Below are 6,167 nucleotides of genomic sequence, written 5' to 3'. Positions count from 1 at the left end.
AAATCAAAGGGGCATTCATAAAAATTGTGGTTTTGAAAAAGATTCTTTGGATGCTTTTGTTTGTCAGCTACAAGAATCAGATGTAGGAAAAAGGGCTACTTATTAACATTCAAGAATCATCCAATCAGCTAATGAAGAGTCTGTTCACTTTCTGATTGGCCTTAGGGAAGGTGGGGCCTTGTGAAAAGCATGCTGGGCAGCCAGTGGTGGAATTGTGGGATGGGCAAGGCAGTGTGAGGAATGTGGTCATGTGTTGACACCTCCCGATGCGCAATGAGAGTTGGCCATCCATCCATCCTACTCAAGAGCTGATGATGTTGCCAATATTTGAGATGCAGGGCCTGGTTTCAGATTAGATCACAAACATTTGGCTCAAGATGTGACAAACTTAAAAAGAAGTTACACAAGAACCCCATAATAGATTAACCAATTACAGACCAATGTTGATAAGCTCATTGCCAACTTGCCTGTATCAGGGTTTTCTTCTGAACTGCAGATTAAGGACCATCAACTTGTAAAATCTCCATCCCACAACCCATTCTGTTCAGCAATTGAATCTAATCAAAAAAAAAAACACTGTGCAAAATAAGCTACACAAAGCTTATCAGATTAAATTGTTACTTCTAGGTGCAATATAACTGTGTTTTTGTCAGTGTCTATCTCCTGAAGGAATTGGTTCTTGCTGGGTTTTCGCTCTCTGGGCTTCGGGGGTCTCTTGGACCCCTCGTCTGTGGTCACTCTTCAGGTGACTGACTAAAGATGGACAAACGTCTGAGATGTATCTTGGGTTGCCAACTCTCCAGTATTGCCCTGGAGTCTCCAGGAATTGGAGGTTACTGCAGGACACGGCTGGGAGCAAAAATCTGGGAGAAAAATTGGGATGTTTTGTTTTTAAAAAAAATTCTGTTTTTAAAAAAAAAATTCTTTGAACCGCTTTGTTTATTAGGCATAAAAATAGACTGACAGCCCAAAATCATCCAATCAGGTGATGAAGACTCTGCTTGGCCTCCGATTGGCAGGATGCACCAGGATGGATATGGTGGGTGACCAATGGCGAGAGTGTGGGGCAGGGCGGAGCAGGGCAATTGGAGGAGGGAGGTCATGTGGTGAATTCACAACCCGAGGTGTATTGCAGCCTATCCCCACCCCAACCCACACTCAGAGGCTCCAGCTTTCAGTTAGGATGGGATCACTGTGTGCCAGGGACAGAGTTACAGCCTGAGGCCCAGAGAGATTTGATAACCAGGCCACTTTTCAATATTCGCAGAATTGTTACAGTGCAGAAGGAGGCCATTCAGTCCATCGTGTCTGCACCGGCTCTCTGAATGAGCAATTCACCAAGTGCCATTCTCCTGCCTTTTCCCCGTAACCTTGTGCATTCTTCCTTTTCAGATAACAATCTGATTCCCTTTTGAAAGCCTCGATTGAACCTGCCTCTACCACACTCTCAGGCAGCGCATTCCAGACCGTAACCACTCACTACGTGAATATGTTTTTTTCTCATTTCGCTTTTGCTTCTTTTGCCAATTATTTTAAATCTGTGCCCTCTGGTTCTCGATCCTTTCACGAGTGGGAACAGTTTCTCCCTATCTACTCTGTCTAGGCCCCTTATGATTTTGAATTCCTGTATCAAATTTCCTCTCAGCCTTCTCTTCAAGAAAAACAGTCCCAACTACTCCAATCTATCCTTATAACTGAAGTTTCCCATCCCTGGAACCATTCTCATGAATCTTTTCTGCACTCTCTCCAGTGCCTTCACATCCTTCCCAAAGTGTGGTGCCCAGAACTGGACACAGTACTCCAGCTGAGGCTGAATAAGTTCAACGTAACCTCCTTGCTTTTTTACTCTATGCCCCTATTTATAAAGCCCAGGATACTGTTTGCTTTATCAACCGCTCCCTCAATCTCTCTGGCCAGCTTCAATGGCTTATGCACAAATATACCCAGATTCCTCTGCTCCTCTGCTCCCTTTAGAATTGTACCCTTTAATTTATATTGTCTCTGTTATACAGCCTCTATTTTATGTTCTGGATTGGACTCCTGCCCACAACTGGCAGGAATCTCTTCTGTCGAAGGGTCATGAGGACTCGAAACGTCAACTCTTTTCTTCTCCGCCGATGCTGCCAGACCTGCTGAGTTTTTCCAGGTAATTCTGTTTTTGTTTAGGAATCTCTGCCTGGCTGGACAGACAGAACTTCAATCTGGATGTCAGGGCTTGATGGGAGTGGTCCCCTGTGGTCAGGTAAGTGGTGCGAGGTGAGCTGGGGACTAGAGATGATTACGATTGGAGGAGGGGGAGGGAGCTTGGTTCAATGGAGGCAGCAGACGAGCATTATCAACCAAAGATTTTGCAAGTCTAGGGGCCATCCTAATCGCTAATAAACCCAATAGGGAATTCAGGAGAAACTTATTTACCCAGAGAGTGGTGAGAATGTGGGACTTACTACCACAGGGAGTGTTTGAGGTGATCAGTATGGATACATTTAAGGGTGAGATGGATAAACACATGAATGGGAAAGGATTTGAAGTATACACTGATAGAGGGAGTTATAGAAGGAGACTGACGTGGGGCATAAACATCTATAGAGGAGTTGGTCTGAATGGCGTGTTTCTGTACTGTACATTCTGCGTAATTCTATGGCCAGAATTTTTAGCTCAGCGGGCGAGCACCCAGCCTGACAGAGCATGAAATGATGCGCGAGGACATCGGCCGAGCGTGCCAACATTAATGCACCGTTGCACGATAGTTCGGCTGGTGGGCACGTGCCAGTGCCGATAGCCTGCTTGCCAGCAATTAAAAGGCCTATTACGGCCATTAAGTTATCAATTGACGTTAATTTTACACCGTCTGTTCAACCTGATGGTCAACAGGCAGGCAAAAAGGCCAAGTGGCCTTTGTGTTTTTTTTTGGAAACCTCATCCACGGGCGAGGATGAGGGTTTCCAAAAGCAAATAAAAAGAAAATAAAAACTTTACTTTTTAATTGAAAACGCGCCCCTGCTCATGTGACAGAGGCACACGAGGTGATGCATTTCATTACATTTTTCTGCTCTTTATGATTTTTTTAAAAAAACTCTTCATCTTCCTGAGGAAGCTCTGTGCCTTGGGGAGATTATTCAGCGCTCCCTTGCGCGCGTGCGCAAAGTTCGTACCAGGCCTCCTTGCCCTCCTCCCACTGCCCCCAGCACGGGCAGTGCTCAGCACTGCCGCTCGCCTGGCACGCTGGGCGGTCCTTAATTGGCCTTCCCGTGTGAAATCCTGGCACGCTGTCAATTGCAGGCTTCCTGACCTCCCCCGCCAATCCCTCACGCCAAGGGCACAATTCTGCCCCATATATTTATTTCTCAAGCAGCATCACTTCCCGTGAAGCACAGTGGAACATTTTACCACATTGAAGGTGCCATATAAATGCACAAAATTGTTGTTCCTGTTTGGACACATGGTTAAAATTTTTAAATTGCAGGTTCAGCTTCAAGAGGTTTCCGAAAATCCAAGATGGCGCCACCGTGTGTTTCTTCACAAAAGCGTTTTCCTGCGCTCGCTGGGGTTTTTTTTTAAACATTTCAAAGCAATTTATTATGAAAATAAAAAAGGAATATTCACTAAAAAAAATGGCCTCCTCCTTTGCAACAGGATGCCGGGTTAAATTTTGTTCCCCACTGCATCTTGCTTCCAATGTTGGTGTATCACAATAGCATTTAACACACTTACACAAAATTCCTCATTCCACATCTTCCAGGTGTTAACACCATGCTGCATCTTGCCAGCTATGAGGTTTCCATCTTGTATCTAAATCTTTCTAATTCAGCTCTTAACTGGTTAGAAAAGTTGTCCTCTACATTGTCGTCGTCCCAGTTCTCTTCCGAGACATGGGCACCTTTGTCAAATCTAAACCAGTCCAGTCTCCTGCTGGAAACCCTTCCAACTCCTCCTCCTCCCTCTAACAGGCCCAGATCTACAGACACCTTCTTCTCCGACGTGGTTTTGGCGGACTTCTGTTTGGATTGACTCTTCCCCGCCTTGGAAGCATCCAATCCCACCTTTGGCTGGGTTTTTTTTTTAAGCTGCCTGCTCAATTGTGATTAATTTTTCATTTTTTTTTTGTTCAGAGCAAATTCAGCCGCCATGCGTTCAGGCACCAAACCCAGGAATCGGATTTCTTGCACTATGATTTAAACAGCCATTTCTGACCACTGCAGTGTTTAACTTTTTTCTGGACTTGCTGTTGTCCGGGAATGTATAAGTTTTAGCTCATGCCTGCTAGGTCTGCTGACTCTGCACACTTCGGGCTTCGGGTATTGAAGCTGGACTTCCAGGGGATTCAGTGGAGTCTTCTGCGGCATTGAGGGATTTAAGCTTCCCAGCCTTTCTTTGGAGCGTTACTCTGGCAATTTCCTTCTGCATTTTCGCTTCTTGAGCTTTTCTTCAGGTCAGAATGCTTCTTAGGTTTTTCCTTCAGCTTTCCAGGATATTAATTTTCTTTTGCAATCCCTGCAAGATTTGAGTTGTTCAATTTGCTGTCACCATGTTGTAAGGTGTTGAGTGTAGTTCAGTCGGTCTTGTTAAGGTATTCGTAGTCTTAGGTTGGCCAACAGTAAGTATTTATTAACTGCTAGAAACTATATACATTGGTACAGTTAAGGTCCAAGCTAGGAGCTGTCTCCATGCTTGCTTCTACACACGGCTCTGTCCAACACTACACTGACCCCTAGGTGCAGATCATGTGTTTTCTTGCATACTGTGTGGGTGGTACTGTATTAAGTCCCACATTAACCCTTTATGTGCCAGACCCTCATACAACAGGCACTTAAGAGTGGTTTACAAATAGGCCAGACCAGACCAGGTAAGGATGGCAGATTTCCTTCCCTAAAGGACATTAGTGAACCAGGTGGGTTCTTAGTTTCATGGTCGCCATTATTGAGACTAGCTTTCAATTCCAGATTTTATTAATTTAATTTAAATTCCACCAGCTGCTGTGGTGGGATTTGAATGTCCCCAGGGTATTAGCCTGGGTACCTGGATTACTAGTCCAGTGACATTACCACTGAGCAACCATCTCCCTATAACCGCACCATTGTGGCTTTCACTCCTTTACTCATTTTAACTTCCATTTGCCTCTTGTCCTGAAGCTGTTGATTTGTACTGGATGGATTCTGTCACCGCCCTCCAACTGTGGCCATTCTTGATGAGTTAGCCCAGCTGGTCAGTGTCTACAGGATATCCTACCATGCAATGCATCACACTGCATCTCAATCTTGACAGCCGCTGTTGTACACATTCCAACAAGGGTATCAGTTAGTGTCGCCTCCTCTTGGTCCACCTGCAGTTACATTTTACACCAATAATTCTACTGGTTGCCATGGAGAGACTAGATTATTAGTCTCAGCCCTGATTTGTCTCAGGTTGTATTATTTCAATGACAACTGAACAAGCTGCAATAAACTTTGTGAATGAACCAAAAACGCAAAAGTGAATTACCTCACATTTGGTCTTCCAAATCGTCAAAGAAAGAAATTGCATCTGTATAGTGCCTTTCACAATCTTAATGGGAAACATTTTGTGCACAGCAAGATCCCACAAACAGCAATGTGATAATGACCAAATAATCCATTTTAGCAATGTTGATTGAGGGATAAATATTGGGCAGGACACCGGGAAGAACCCCCACCCCCACCCTTCTTCGAAATAATGGCCATGGCATTTTTTTTTTGCAGCTACCTGAGAGGGCCTGAGAAGGAAAAGCTTTGCAGTCAATTTCCAGAATTTTTACAAAGGTATCAGGCCCTCAGGTGAATGTTTCAGGAGATCTTGATTACCTATGAAGCATTACCACTGATCACCCGACAAACTGCCTCATCCTTCCTTAAAGGATCCATTCTCAGCCTATCCTCCAGCAGCCTGTGACAAGACAAGAATCTGGGAGGAGGGAATTGAGGGTTATAAAGGTGAACGTATATGAAAAGAGATGAAAGGAGGCTCGAGTGGGGGGATGGTAGCTGTAACTGGACTAATAATCCGGAGGCTAATGCTCTGGGTACATGGGTTCTAATCCCATCGCGGCAGCTAGTGGAATTTAAAATTTGCTCAACAAATCACACAAAAAGCACATAAAGCTAGTCTCAGTAACAGTTTCCAGAAACCATCATCGATTGTTGTAAAAACCCATC

The 6,167-nt window shown here is 44.6% G+C and overlaps 1 pseudogene; it reads right to left on the bottom strand.

Annotated features, from left to right (window-relative positions):
* Positions 1-3,767: 3,767 nt before the first annotated feature.
* Positions 3,768-4,404, bottom strand: LOC121269859 (annotated as a pseudogene).
* Between the last annotated feature and the right edge of the window lie 1,763 nt (positions 4,405-6,167).

This window comes from Carcharodon carcharias, chromosome 26 (assembly GCF_017639515.1).
Source record: "Carcharodon carcharias isolate sCarCar2 chromosome 26, sCarCar2.pri, whole genome shotgun sequence".
NCBI classification, from domain to species: domain Eukaryota; kingdom Metazoa; phylum Chordata; class Chondrichthyes; order Lamniformes; family Lamnidae; genus Carcharodon; species Carcharodon carcharias.
This window is presented reverse-complemented; position numbering and strand designations above follow the sequence as displayed.